This window comes from Belonocnema kinseyi, chromosome 8 (genome assembly GCF_010883055.1).
Source record: "Belonocnema kinseyi isolate 2016_QV_RU_SX_M_011 chromosome 8, B_treatae_v1, whole genome shotgun sequence".
Lineage (NCBI taxonomy): Eukaryota > Metazoa > Arthropoda > Insecta > Hymenoptera > Cynipidae > Belonocnema > Belonocnema kinseyi.
The window spans coordinates 72,588,650-72,604,092 of record NC_046664.1 but is presented as its reverse complement, the minus strand read 5'-3'; the positions used below and the strand labels follow the sequence as shown (position 1 = coordinate 72,604,092).

The window sequence follows — 15,443 nt, the reverse complement described above, 5'->3', positions numbered from 1 at the left end:
TATATTTCTTAGATGCATATATGGTTTGCACCGATGCATTCTAAAAATCCTGTTTTTGAAATTGTGTTCGCTTTGTAATTTTAGGTTGAAAAACACTTTATGAAAAAATGAATTTCTTGCTAATTGGCTATTAAAATATTAAACTTTGAATGAAAATCATCTTGTTTTAAAGAATTAAATATAGTTTGGTTTAATTTGTATAGTTACAACTAAAAAATTAATTCAAACCAAATATTAATTTAAAGCTTAAATTTTTACAAGTTCTTTAATCAAAGTTTAAAATTAAACCATTTAAAATTTTTAAAAATTAAGTGATCTACTAAATTGTAATACAAAGCCTTCGATATTCAACAACCTATAAATGAGCAATACGTCAAATTTTACAGTTTAAGAAACTTGAAAGCTATAAAAATGAAAAAATTGGTATTTTTCAGCTCATTTTTCAAAATAATTTCACCACTAAGCTTTCAAAACTTGTATTTAATACAGGTATTCAGACGAATTGAATCAATGTAGATAACTAAACAAATTTAGAGAAATTTAGATATATCAGGGAATTTGTTGAAATTCGAAGGAACTCAAAAGATTTCAAGGAGGAAAAAAAATATAATAGAATTTAAAAAATATTGAAAGAATTTAAAGAAATAAAACAGGCAAAATTATTTATTTGATATTACTTCATATTTGAAAAATCTTCTTTTATGTTCGTATATTATTATTATGTGAATGGTGACGAAATGCTTCCAGCGCTTAAAATTAGTGGTTAATGATAATTGTTCTGCTCTCTAATTATTGCTGCTTACTTTTTAATTAAAAATCTCTAATCCCTAATAGACTGTATGAATAAATTTAAAAATTAACTAATTGCACGACTTATTGAGCAAAAAATATTCGAAGGCAAATAATAAAAAAATCGAGAATAATTAAAAATTTGGTTTCAGCGAACGCAAAAATTGGTTTCAATAAAATGGATATTAAGGTTTTTCAAACTATTTGGCTTTAGAGAGTTAAATTTTCGTTATGAAGTTACTGAATCGGATAATCTTTTTGGAATCAAATTTAGTTTATTTTATTTCAAAAGTCTACTATTTTATTGTGCCGAGTTTATCTCATTTAGTTAAAAGGGAACCTTCCATTCAATAAAAAATGTAATAATTTCCCTGAAAATGGGTCTTTTTGGTAGAAAATTTCACTTTTTATTTTGTTTTATTAAATATTCGTGTTTTTAAACTGAAATTAATCCATTTAGATCCAAAGTCAATTCATTTTAATTCAAAAGTCTATCATCATATTTTTCAAGGCATTTATCTCGTTTGGTTGAGAATTCTACTATTTTGTTAGGTATTCAATTATTTTGTTACTGATGCAACTATTTTATTAAAAAGTTATCTTTTTTGGTTTAAACGCAGCTGTTGTTTATTAAAGTTTAATATTTTTGTTTTAAAATTTATCTTTGTAGGCTGAAAATTTAACCATGTGGTCTAAGCGTAAACCATTATCTAAAAATTTTAATTATGTTCTTGAAAATTAAAATGCTTTCAAAAAAATTTATCTTCGTTGTTAAAATATCCAATTATTTTTGGTTGGAGTTAAATCATTTTTTCTTTGAAAATGTAACCATTTGGTTACATATTTATCTTTGTATGTTGAAGATTCATCTTTTTATTTAAAAAATTAATAGTTCTGTTGCAAGTTTAATTATTTAGTTAATAATTCGAATACTTTTGTGAAAAGTAATCTTTTTGGTCAAAAATGTAACTGATTCATCAAAAATTAGTTTTTTTGTGGTTAAAAAGTTGAACTTGTTTGGTAGAAGATTAAATTTTTTTGTTTTGAAAATTTAACAGCTTAATTTGTAGACGTTGTTTTACTTTCTTGACACAAAATCCTTTCTGTTAATTTTTTTTTATTTTACTTTTTGGTGGAAATGTAATCTTTATTGTTTAGATGTGTTAATTTTGTTTAATTTAAGAAAATTAATCTTTTAGATGAAAATTCATGTGTCATTCAAAAGATCCTTTGTTTTTGAAAATTTAACTACGTTATTAAGTAGACACCTTTGGTGGTAGAAACATCAACTTTTCTGTTCAAAATTTTTTGTCTGGGACCAAAATTAAACTGCGTTGTAGAAGATTCCTCTTTTGGTTTAAAAACTAAAGAATTTAGTATTCATTTCTTACTCTCTTTACCAAAAAATCATTATTGGTAGAAATTTATTTTTTTTTGTCTCAAAATTTATCTATTTTAGTAGAAATTTAATATATTTTGGTCAAAAATGTAATTGGTGGATTAAAATTTAATCTTTATTGGTTAAAGATTTTGTTATTTTATTGCGAATTCGTCTTTTTGGAATATAATTTGTTGTTTGGATTAAAAATTCATCTATTGATAGAAAAATAATCCTTTCAGATGAAAAATGAACTTTTATCTATAAAAAATTATCTATTTGGATTGAAAATTCATGAATTTCGCTTGAAAATTTAAAAATTTGGTTGAAATTTCAACATTTTGGTTGAAAATTCAACATTTTTCTGTGAATTAGTCTCTTTTGCTTGGAAGTTCAACTATACGTTTTTAAATTCAACTAGTTTGTTGAAAATTATTCTACCTAGTAAAAATTCAATCATTTTATTTATAATTATTCTTTTTCAGTTAAAAAATAACTTTATGTTTTAAATTCACCTTTTCGGGTGTGGAAGTACAAATGTTCGCAAAAAATTCGTCTTTTCAGCTTGCAAATTGAACTATTTGGATGAAAATAGAATTGTTTTATTGAAAATCCGTCCTTCATAATCGAAAATTCATTTACAAATAGAAAATTAAGCTTTTTATATGAAAATTAAAGCATTATCTAAAAAATTCCTTTCTTTATTGGAATTTCATTATTTTTTTATTTTTGAAGGTATATATTTTTTAATGTAAAATTCAAACTGTTTTTATAAAATTTCACTTTTTATCTTCCAAGCCTAATTCTTCTATTAAAAATTCAGAATTTTTGGTTGAAGGTTCAAAATGTTTGTTAAAATGGAACATTAATTTGATTTAAAAGAACTTCCCTGAACGAAAAAATTTTATAAAAAGTAAAAAATTTCTAAAATTGTAATGTTTGGTTAAGACATGTACTTTTTTGCAAAAAAAAACATACAAAATTTAACGAAGAAACCCATATAAATAAAAATAGCTACTTTTTTCTAGTGTTTCTTTTTTTTTTTGTAAAAAAGTATCAAGAACTGGAAAGATTTTGAAATTTTTTAATTCGTCTTTTAATTCATGGTATTTAAAGTCATATCATGGATATTTCTTTTTTTATAATTCTATGCGGAAAAATCTTTATCATTAAAAATCAATAAATACCGGAAAATCGATTTTTTGTGTCCTGAGACTGGTTTCTGCAATCCATGTCAAATATGGTGTCCAATGGATTGCCATATATTTTGAAGGAATCTGTATTATCATCAGAGATAGTTACCATCGATCAGTGATTAAGATCTTTTTCACCGCCGCACAGTGGTAAAAAATGACTTTTTCGGTTCAAAATAACGTACAACCCACAAATATTAATCATTTTGGCGAAAAAGATTCGGAAAGAAAGTTTATTAGATTTCTAAAAGTGTTTTCGAGTCTGATTTTGAAATTAGGCTTTCAATTTTTTTATAAATTAATAAATATTACGAAACAATGGTCATTTTTTATATTTGAATTTCCCAGTACTTGTAAATAACGTGAACATTGTTGAAATCACCTTATTTTTATAAAGTAACATTAGTTAAAGCTATTCCCATATTATATACTAATCAAAAAAAGTTTATGGACAAATTATTTTTTTAAAGAATGTTTTTTTACGAGTTATCATCATCTTACGTTTTCTTTTAATTCTATTGCAAGAAATTTGAATAAAAACAATATAATGATAAAAAAATTGCTTCTTCGGATTATCATTGTTAATATTATAATTTAATTTAATTAACATATGAATTAATCAGGCATTTTCTGACAAAAAACATCATTTTTTTCGATTTCTTTTTTTCTAATTAGGAACTTCATGCTGATTACAGGAAACTTTATAACTTGTTAATTGATCTTATGATTTTTTTAAACAAATAAATTTATAATAATTTCAGAAAGAATTAATAATTTATTGATAAATTTTATGACATTTTTAAATCCGATGTCAGACTTTTTAACTCGGATCTTCATAATAAATTAAAAAATAATCATGATTAGTTGATGAATTTATGCATTTTCTTAAACGAATCTTACTAAAAATGGATTATTCTGTCATCTGTGGACAGATACATTTTTTTTGTTTATTTTAGAATTTTTAATTAGGAACTCCATAATAATTAAAGCAATATTCATATATAATTGATGGATTTTATATTTTTTTGAAACAAATTTAATAAAAAATGCATTGTCCTGAAGCTGCAGCCTTATTAAAAGAATGACAGTTATAAAAAACTAAAACTGAAAAGACTGCGATTAAAAAAAAATAATTCTTTCATGGAATTTATCAACTAATTATGAATTTTTCTGCAATCATCACGAAGTTTCTAATTAAAAAGACTGATTTAAAATAACCGAATTTTCCCGTAAACAGATGTTTGAATAATGCATTTTTTTGTTAAATTCGTTTGAAAAATCATAACATTTATCAACATTTTTATGTTTTAGAGATGCCCAAGTTATGCATTTGTTTATTCAAATTATTTTGAAAAAATCATGAACTCGGTCCATAAAATATGAATTCTTTCTGAAATCATAATAAAGTTTCTAATCAGAAAAATTTCCATAAAAAAAATTTATTTTTCTTTCAACAAATATCTTACATATGCATTTGTTTATAAAATTTGTTTAAAAAATCATAAAATTTATCAACTAGTTATGATTTTTTTTAAATTGTCATAAAGTTCCCAACTGAAAGAACTAGAATTGAAAAAAACCACATTCTTCTGCCGAAAAATGCCTAAATAATGCATTTGTTTATTAAATTTGTTAAAAAAGATTATTATATTAATCAACAAATTATAAAATTTTCAAATGATCATAAAGTTCCTAATTAAAAAAATTACATCGAAAAAACGAAGTTTTCTGTAAAAAATGCATGATAAAGGTTTTTTTGTATTAAATTTGTTTATAATATTAACCATAATAATCAAAAGAAGAGATTTCTTCATCATTATATTATTTTTATCCAACGACTTGCAATATAACTTTTAAAAATGTGAAATTATTGAAAATCGTAAAAAACATACTTTAAAAAAATATTTATTATTATAATAATTGTTTCATAACATTTTTTGTTCATTGTATATCATTGGAATATCTTTAGATAATGTTACTCTATCAAATTACGTTCCATCAAATCGTTCAATATTTTTGGGCTGTACGTTATTTTGAACCAAAAAAGTCATTTTTTCCCACTGTGCACTGTAAAAATATAAATCAACCTGTCGAGAAATTTAACTCTTCAAATAACTAATAATAGTTAACGCCATTTTTAGACAAAATGGAAAATAAATTTTAAAAATTTCTAAATTAAACTTTTTCTGAAAACAATGTGCCCTTTTCACTCCATTGAGAAACGAACTTCAAAATTATTTTTGCTTGAGATAGCGTATATTTCTGAAAAAAGATTCTTCTTTTGATCTCTCTGACAGCTTAATGGGAAAGCACCCGAGGGGCAATCGCACGTTATGTGTTTCGATTCCCAGTTTTGCGAAGAGAGTAGATATTTTGTCAGAAAAAGTTTAATTACAAAATTAACAAATGATTTTCCATCTGTTCTAAAAATGACATTAAGTATATTCTGTTACTTAAAGAGGTAACTTGATCTATATGTTGATTTCTATTTTCATAGCGGCGTGAAAGATATTTAAACTGATCGTTTGTAACTATCTCTGATGATAAGACAAATTTATTTAAAATTATTCATATGATAAATGGAACACCTGGCTTAATATAGCGTATATTTCTGAAGAAAGATTCTTCTTTCGATCTCGCTGATAGCTTAATGGGAAAGCACTCGACCGACAATCGGAAGTTCTATGGTTTTATTCTCAGTAGAGTGACGAGAGTAGATCTTTTTTTAAAAGAAGTTTAATTATAAAAGTTTAAAAATTTATTTTTCATTTAGTCTAAAAATGATGTAAAGTATTTTCTGTTATAAAAAGAGTTATCTTGACCGATGGGTTGGTTTCTATTTTCACGGTGGTGAAACAGATATTTGGACTGATTGATGATAACTATCTCTAATGATAATAAAGATTCGTTTAAAAGTATTTGTATAACAAATATAACACCTGGCTTGAGATGGCTTATATTTCTGAAACAAGATTCTTCTTCACATCTCTCGAATAGCTTAATGGGAATGCAATTGACCGGCAATCGGAAGTTCTGTAGTTCGATTCCTAGTGGAGCGACAGAAGTAGATCTTTTGTCAGAAAAAAGTGTAATGCTATATATTTGAAGAAATTTAAACGTCAAGTTTTTGGCTTTTAAATAACTATTATTTAAATTTTTTTGAATATTTTACCGTTCCTTAAAATTTAAATATAAAAACTTGTTTGTAATAGCGATCATGCACGCATCCTAATTAAAAATTTTTTTGTTGCAATATTCTAAAGATTTGTCATCCTAGCCCGTGCAGAAATGGCCAAATGTTTGCCTTTTTTCCGATTTGGGCCAGATCGGGCACAAAATTTTGTGGATGTTAAATTTGGCCCCCTCTAGACCCCGGCTTAACAGCCAAGCTTGCCAGTAGATGGCGGTCCATTCATTTCTGGGACTAAAGTGGGTTGACTCCAAATCGCCCAAGTTTCAACGTAAAGTGTCAAGCGTCAAAAATATTTCCATTATTATTTGGAAAAGTAACAAAATAAGTGGCAAAAAATGCCAAAAGTGAGCACAAGACGAGTGCGTAGGTATAGTATGCTTCAAAATATTCCTGAATTACGTGTTGAAGACTATAATAAGTAAATTTATTAAGAATGTTAAGATGAAACCTAACCTCGAAAAGAGGTTATTCATTTATAAGAAAATTAGAAAAAGTAATATTTCATTTGTTGAATGTGAAAACGAATTAGATCAACAATGACGTCATAAACATATTTATTTTCACGTATTTTTAAGTGATTTGATACAATCGGAATGTAAATACAACCTTCTTATTTATATTCGCTTTTGTAAAAATAACTTAAAAAGCCAGTACGATATTATAATCCACTTATTCCAAAATAACTTTCCACAATTAGGTTGAATATAGAAATTGAAAGCATATTCAATTTAGAAATTAAAACCTAAAACATATTGCAAAATACTTAAATGGTTTATCATACACAAATGCTGGCTTTTATATTGCGTCGTTAGACTTTTTCCGTTTGCTCGAAAAAAAGTGTCTGACATACTCCAATTTTTTCATATCGCGATCTGTTAGATAACCTGATTTTTACATTCTCAAATTTCAGTTAAGGAGGTGATATATTCGGTTTCAATATTATTTTTTGTTTAAGAATCCTTTTTAATTAAGAGTAAGAAAAATAAATTAATATGGGCCCGATCGGGGCCAGGTATGGTTATCTCTGGGCGCGGCGCTTGGGCCCCGATCGCGCATCGCGTTTCATTTCGAGTCTGGCCCCATCTAGATAGCCTGATTTTGGCCAAATTCTACCCGATCTGGCCCCGATCAGACCCCAATTGGAATTTCTGCATGGGAGGTCGAAAAAAACAACTTTTTGTCTGAACATGCTTTAAAATCCTGTAGACTCATATGGTGGTAAATTTTTGTAAGAAATTAAAATCTCAATAAAGCACAAAAATATACCCCAAAAAAATACAAAATTCGTCTAAATCATGAAAATCGGCCTATTTTTCCTGTTTTGAGAGTATTTTGTACTGTGAGGTCTGAAATTGGATGTTATTGGGTGGATGAATGTAAATTTGTAGAATTTATGTAAATTGTAGAAGTGAATAAGTTACCACGCAGTTCAGTTTCCACGGGAGCGAATTCTGTCAAGTCAATGTTCCATGCTGCTTATCGTCATCGATATGTCCTGCAAACTGGATGGCAATCCACTCCATGTACTTTACACGTACACATGCACTGGCATAATTGGGTCTGAGATTCACATAGATTGTGTCGCTCGAGCTATTTCGCTTGGCAACCCATGCTCTCGTTTCCGATTGCGCTAGAATTTGAATTTGAATTTGCATTTCAATTAGTACGTCGATACATGCACTTGCTTACATATGAGAACTGCACGAAAACGAGATAAGATCGACTAGAGAAGGAAGCAAATCGTACAAATTCAGTCCAGCGGAGTGAGATTTCTCCGGATTATATGGATTGTACTAAATTAAGGCTATTTAAAGAATTACTCTAAATTAACCTTGACTCTGTGAAGCTCTTCAACCGGGGTGATTGCTAGAGTGACTAACCAACTGTCTGTCTCGTTTTTTCTTAATTTTCTAATATGAATTCCTTGATTCTCTGCAGTCTAGCGAGGTCAAGTAGTTGAATTGATTACACGATTTAATTCTATATAAATAATTAGTCCGAACTACTTACGACTCTCGGAAGCTCTTCAGCTGGGATGATTGTAAAAATGACTTATCAGCTACCCGTCTCGTATCTTTCTCAGTTTTCTAATAATAATTCCTTGATTTTTGAAAGTCTAGTGAGGTCACGTAGTTTAATTGATTATCCCCAATTAATTTTATATAAATAATTATTCTGATCCAACTATGACTCTGGGAAGCTCTTCAACTGGAGTGATTGCTAGAGAGAGTAATCAGCTACCTGTATCGTCCCTTTTTAAAAGGAGATAAGTTGTCCAAAGTTTAATTCAACCAAAACAGATGAATTTTTAACCAAATCGTTGAATTGTCAAAAATCAAAATTAATTTCAAACGAAAAAAATTGAATTTCAAATTAAAAAAATACTCTTTTATAAAATAGTTGAATTTTCAACAAAGAGGATTTATTTTCAATCAAATAATAAAATTTTAAACTAAGAAAAATTTTTTTCACCGAAAAAAAAACAATTTTTCGACAAAACGCACGAATTTTCAACAAGCAAATTTTACTGTTCATCAAATAGAGGCCTTTTCTACCAACTTAGTTGGAATTTTATTACAAAAAGACGAATTTCCAACAAAATAGTTGAATTTTCTACCAGAGTAGTTCAGATCCTTATCCAATATGAGTAATTTTCCACAAAATAGTTCGGTTTTTCAAACAAACAAAAATTAATTTTTAAAAATTGTTGAATTTTCTGTAAAGTAGATTGTTTTTCATTACATTGTTGAGTTTTTTAAGATAATAAATGAATTTTCAACTAAAAAGTTCAACTTTTACCATGATGGTGAATCCTTAGCAGGAATAGTTAAAAAATTTACAAATTAAATTAATTTTTCACCAAACGAGATGAGTTACCAAAATATATAGTTTTAGAATCATTTACACCAAAAACCTCATTTTTAACCAAAAAGAATAATTTTCTTTCAAAAAAAGATTATTTATTATATAATACAAGAATTTTCGATAGAGCAGTTTAATTAAACGTCTACTGCTATATTTTAAATTTTTAATTCACCTCTTTTGTTGAAAAATTCTACTATTTGGTTCACAATTTAATTATTTTGTTAAAAAGTAAACTACTTTATTGAAAAATTATCTTGCTTCTTTCAAAAATCATAATTTTTTGTAAAACGTTCTTTTTTTCTCATTTTAAACGCCTACTATTATATTTTGATTTCATAAATGTTCTTTTTAGACAAAGACTCTAAAACTTAATGGAAAATTTAACAGTTTTATTGAAAATTCAACTATTTTCTGAAAAGTCATCTTTTTTGGTCAAAGTTAATTTTATTTTATTAAAAATTTGTCTGTTTAGGTTTTGATTTAACTGATTTTATTTTTAATGAAAACCAGTTTACTTTTCAACCAAAAAGGATACTTTTTAAATAAAATTTCCGATTTTCAACAACATTTATTAATTTCTAAGCAAAAAATATAATTTAGAATTAAATATATCGATTATTAACCGATAAGAATCATTTTATCCTGAAAAAACTAAATAAATTTTCAACCAAAAGAGGTAAATTTAAAAAAATGTAATAATTGTTATTTCAGTTAAAAAAGATTTTAATGTAATATCAGAAACAATTAAATTTAACCCAAACAAACGAATTTTTAGCAAAATATTTGAATAGTTAACCAACAAACAAAATTTCAAAAAACATTTGAATTTTCTACCCAAAAGAACACTTTTAAAAGATTCATTCAATTTACAATCAAATAATCGAATTTTAAACCAAAAAAACATGAATTTCGAAGCAAGAATAATCATTTTTAACGAAAAAAAAATAAATTAAAAAAAAATTTTTTTAATTTTTAATTAAATACACGAATTTTCAACCATATAGTTATATTTTTAACAAAACACATTAATTTTCAACAGAAAAATTTTATTTTTAATCAACGCTTTTAATTTTCTAAGAAAGTAGTTAAATTTTCTCCCAAAAAGATGATTTCTCAACCCAAGAGTTAGATTCTTAACCAAAACTAATAAATTTAAAAAAAAAAGTTTAATTTTTCACCAAAAAAATGACATTACAAAAATTTCAGGATTTTCTTCGAAGCACAATAATTTTATGTACAAAATTAAATTTTTAACCAAAAGCATGAATTTTTAACAAAACGCGCGAACTTTCTATAGAAAAATAACCAATTTTTAAGAAAATACACGAATTTTCAATCAAATAGTTCAATATTGAATTAATAAAGATAAATATACATTACAAATTAAAGTAGTTAAGTTTTCAGCTGAAACCATGAAACTTTAATGAAACAGAAAAACAAATCTTTGAACCATAAAAATGAATTTTCAAACAAAAATAAATTAATTTTCAACACAGTAGTTAAATTTTCCACTTCAATGACAAATTTTTATATAGAATAGTTAAATCTTCACTGTCAAAATAAATTTTTGTCAATAAAAGGACCAGTTTTTAACAAAATAATCGAATATACAACCAGAAACGTTTACTTTAATCCTAGAAAAGTAATTTTTTATAGAAACAAAATTAATTTTCCAAGATAGACACAAATTTTCAACTATGTAGTTGAATTTTTAACTAAAAAGGATAAAATTTCAGATGGATTTCTGAAAATTTCACTACTCTAATTAAATCATAAAACGTAAAAAATATATAGTTCTATTATTGAAGGCTATTTTTAAATATTGTTAAATCCTTGAATTTTTAATTACCTGAAAAACTTGTTTATATATTTTCGGGGAAAACTGAGTGAAAAATGAAGCGTTCGGTGTTTGTTGGTTTCATTTTTAAGGCTATTAATTTCTAAAATACCTTTAATGTTATCAGATTCCCAATAGTACTATAATGGATTTCATGTGCGTTTGATAAAAATAAAATCGTAAATTTCAGAAATTTCTTAATAGTCCTTGATAAAATAATGTATTTATTTGAATTTAATTCTCTATAATTCTTTCAGGCAAAAATCATCAAAATTAATGAATGCATTATTTATTTTAAAAAAAGGTGGGTACACTTTGAACAGAAAAACGGAAGAGCTATGTTGTGGATTAGTACATGGATTAGTGTAGATTTCAGATTTTTTTGTAATGAGAACTATCCAGATATGAACTTATTTATAAGGTTGGCTATCAAAATACTCTATCAAAGCTTTTATCTCTAATGGAGACGACTTTTCCTATATCAATTTGATGCACTCGTATCGAGTGAAACAAATAACGAGTAAAAATAGGGAGAATCAATAAAGTAAAAATACCAGATTTTAATCTTCCAGCTAACCTTTTCAAGTGAACGATAGCATGAAATAATATGACCTATATTTTAATCTAACTCAGATTGTAAACGTGCATTTTACAATATTGAATGTAATTTCTGAAAAATTCAGAAATAGTAAGAAGTAGATAGATAAAATATATATTTAGATTCCAAATGACCTAAACTTGTTACTTATATTATGTAAAACTAATATATGAATTTTGAAGAATAGATAAAAAATAAACACTAAATAATAAATAATAATAAGTTTTAAATACAGGTATAAAATTCAGATTCGCAAAGATTTCCCAGGATTTCAGAAAGATTTCACAAAAATTGCAATAAATACACAAATATTTTAATTGTTTCACAAAGATTTCAATGATCTCATAGATGTTTCAATGACTTCACAAAGATTTTAAAAATTTTCTGAAAGGTTTCAGATAGATTTAAAAGATTCCAGGAAGATTTTAATAAGTTCCCAAAGATTTGGAAAAAATTTTGCAGGTTTCGTAAAGATTTTTGATAGATTAAAAGTATTTCACAGTTTTCCAATACTTCTTAAAGATTAAACTAATATTTTAATAATTTCCTAGAGATTTCGAATATTTCGCAAAGATTTCAAATATTTAATTCAGATATCGGATAGATTTATAAGGTTTCACGAAGATTTCAAAAATGTTGGGAAGATTTTCCGTAGATTTTAAAGATTCCAGAAAGATTTTAATAATTCACCATATATTTGACAAAAATTGTAAGGGTTTTCGAAAGTTTTCCTATACATTTAAAAGATGTCGAGAAGACATCAATGACTTTCCAAAAAATTTACAAAGAATTTAGATAGATTTGAAAGATTTCAATAATTTCTTAAAGATTGCAAATATTTCGCAAAGATTTCATCAAATATTTGGCACAGATTTTCGATAGATTTATAAAATTTTACCAAGATTTCAATGATTACACAAATATTTCACAAATATTAAACAAAGATTTTGGATTGATTTGGAAGATTTCACAAATTATTTAATCATTTCACGAATTTCACAAATATTATAAAAATCTTTCCAAAAATATCAAAGAGATTTCACAAAAATTTCAATGGTTTCTTAAGTGTTCCAGAGATATCAAATATTTCTCAAAGATTTCGGATAGATTTAATAGATTTTATAAAGATTTTAGTTATTTCACAAAAATTGCTGATAGATTTAAAAGAGTGCACAAGGATTTTAATTATTTCCCAAGAGTTTCACAAAGATTTCAACAATTTCAAAAATACCATAAAATATTTTATAAAAATTTCCGAAGATTTTGTGAATATTATTAAATAGTTTGAAAATATTTCAAAAATTTCCAATGATTTTAGGAAGATTTTACGTCAATTTCAATGATTTCCTAAATACTTTACAAAATTTTTTAATATTTCGAAAACATTTCGGTTAGATTAAAAGTGTATCATAAATGCATCAATTATTTCAGAAAGATGTAAGGTAGATTTTGAAGAGTTCACGGTGAATTTAATGATCTTCAAAAGATTTCAATAATTTTCCAAAGATATCAAATATTTCGCAAAAATTTCATCAAATATTCGGCACAGATTTTTGAAAGATTTATAAAATTTCGCAAAAATGTCAATGAACTCACAAGATTTAGAAAGTTTCGAAAAGATTTGAGATATATTCCAAAGACTCCACAAAGATTTTAATAATTTTAAAATAATTTTCTAAAGATTTGGCAAAGATTTTGGATAGATTAAAATTTAAGCAAATTCACAAATACTTCCATTATTTCGCAAAGATTTTCGATAGATTTCAAAAAGTGCAAAAAGATTTTAATGATTTCCTAAAGATTTCACCAAGATTTCCATGATTCCCCAAAGATTTTCTAAATATTTCACAAAGATTGTGGATTGATTTAGAAAAATTCACAATTTTTTAAATAATTCTAATTATTGCACAAATATAACCAAAAATTTAAAACCTTATGAAAAGCTTTGCAATGATATAAAAAAAAAATGGTCAAATATTTCAATGTTTTCCCAAGTATACCAAAGATTTCAAATATTTCGCTAAGGTTTCGGATAGGTTTAATAGATTTTATAAATATTTCAGTTATTTCACAAAAATTGCAGATAGATTTCAAAAAGTGCACAAAGATTTTAGGAATTTCACAAATATCATCAAATATTTCACAAATATTTCAAATATTTTAGATAAATTTTCAAAGACTTCGAAAATATTATTAAATATTTAAAAACTAATTTAAACATTTCTAATGATTTCAGAAAGATTTTACGTCAATTTCAATTTTTTCCCAAGTTTTCATTAAAATTTCGCAAATATTATAAAATATTTAAAAACTAATTTAAACATTTCTAATGATTTCATAAAGATTTTACGTCAATTTCAATTTTTTACCCAAGTTTTCATTAAAATTTCGCAAATATTATTAAATATTTAAAAAATAATTTAAACATTTCTAATGATTTCAGAAAGATTTCACGTCAATTTTCAATGATTTCACCAAGAGTTCATAAAAATTTCACAAATATTTTGGTTAGAATTAAAAGATATCACAAATACTTCAATTATTTCAGAAAAATAACAGGTAGATTTCGAAGACTGCACGATGATTTTAATGATTTTCCGAAGATTAGGAAAATTTCACAAATATTTCAAAAAGATTTCGCAAAGATTTTGCATACATTAAAAACATTTGACAAAGTTTTTAATTATTTCCCAAAATTTAAAATAGATTTCAAAGATTGCACGAAGATTTCAATTATTTCCCTAGAATTTCACAAAGATTTCAATAATTTGAAAGATTTCACAAATATTTCGCAAAGATTTTGAATCAATTTGAAATCGATAAAATCACAAAGATATTAATAATTTCGCAAATACCGTTACAAATTTCAAAAATATTTCGAATATTTTATAAGGATTTGCAAATATTTTACAAATATTGAGATGATTTCCCAAAGATTTCACAAAAGTTTTCAAATATATTGCAAAGTTTCTAGATATATTTCAAAGATTGCGTAAAAATCGTAATGTTTTGCCAAGGACTTCAAAAAGGTCTAAACGATTTCATAAATATCAAATATTTTGGAAAACTTTCAGGGAGATATGAAAAATCGCAGAAAGATTTCAATGATTTCAATAATTTCAAAAACGTTAACTAATACTTCAAAAATATTTGTAATATTTTGAAAAGATTTCCAAAGATATCAGAAACATTTGAAAAGTATGATCAAATGTTTCAAAAATTTGTCAAATATTTTGCAAAGATTTCTGAAAATTCCGCAAATATTGAAGTGATTTCCCAAATGTTTCACAAAGATCTCAATTATTTCACCAATTTTCCAATAAATTTCAAAGATTGCACAAAATTTTCAATTATCTCCCAACAATTTAACGAATGGTTCACTAATTTCACAATTATCATCAAATGTTCGAAAATATTTCCAAAATTTTCAAAAATATTTCAATGATTTCCCAAAGACTTCACAAGGATTTAATATATTTCGCACAGATTTTAGATACCAGGTGTATACATATGAAACCGGTATTTTTTCAAGAAAAAAACACATTTATTTCAAGAGAATGATAACAAATATTTTATTCAAAGTATGCGCC

General features: G+C 25.4%; 1 protein-coding gene across 5 annotated transcripts in view; it reads right to left on the bottom strand.

Moving 5' to 3' along the window:
• The window catches only part of LOC117177833, a 355,079-nt gene that overhangs the window by 304,372 nt on the left and 35,264 nt on the right, over window positions 1-15,443 (bottom strand). Inside the window, exon 2 of one of the 5 annotated variants that reach the window (XR_004467766.1) lies at window positions 7,975-8,183. The exons of the other annotated variants lie outside the window; for them this stretch is intronic. The gene's annotated coding sequence lies outside the window, so the exon portion shown is untranslated. The remainder of the gene's footprint in view (window positions 1-7,974; window positions 8,184-15,443) is intronic. 5 annotated transcript variants of the gene reach the window in all.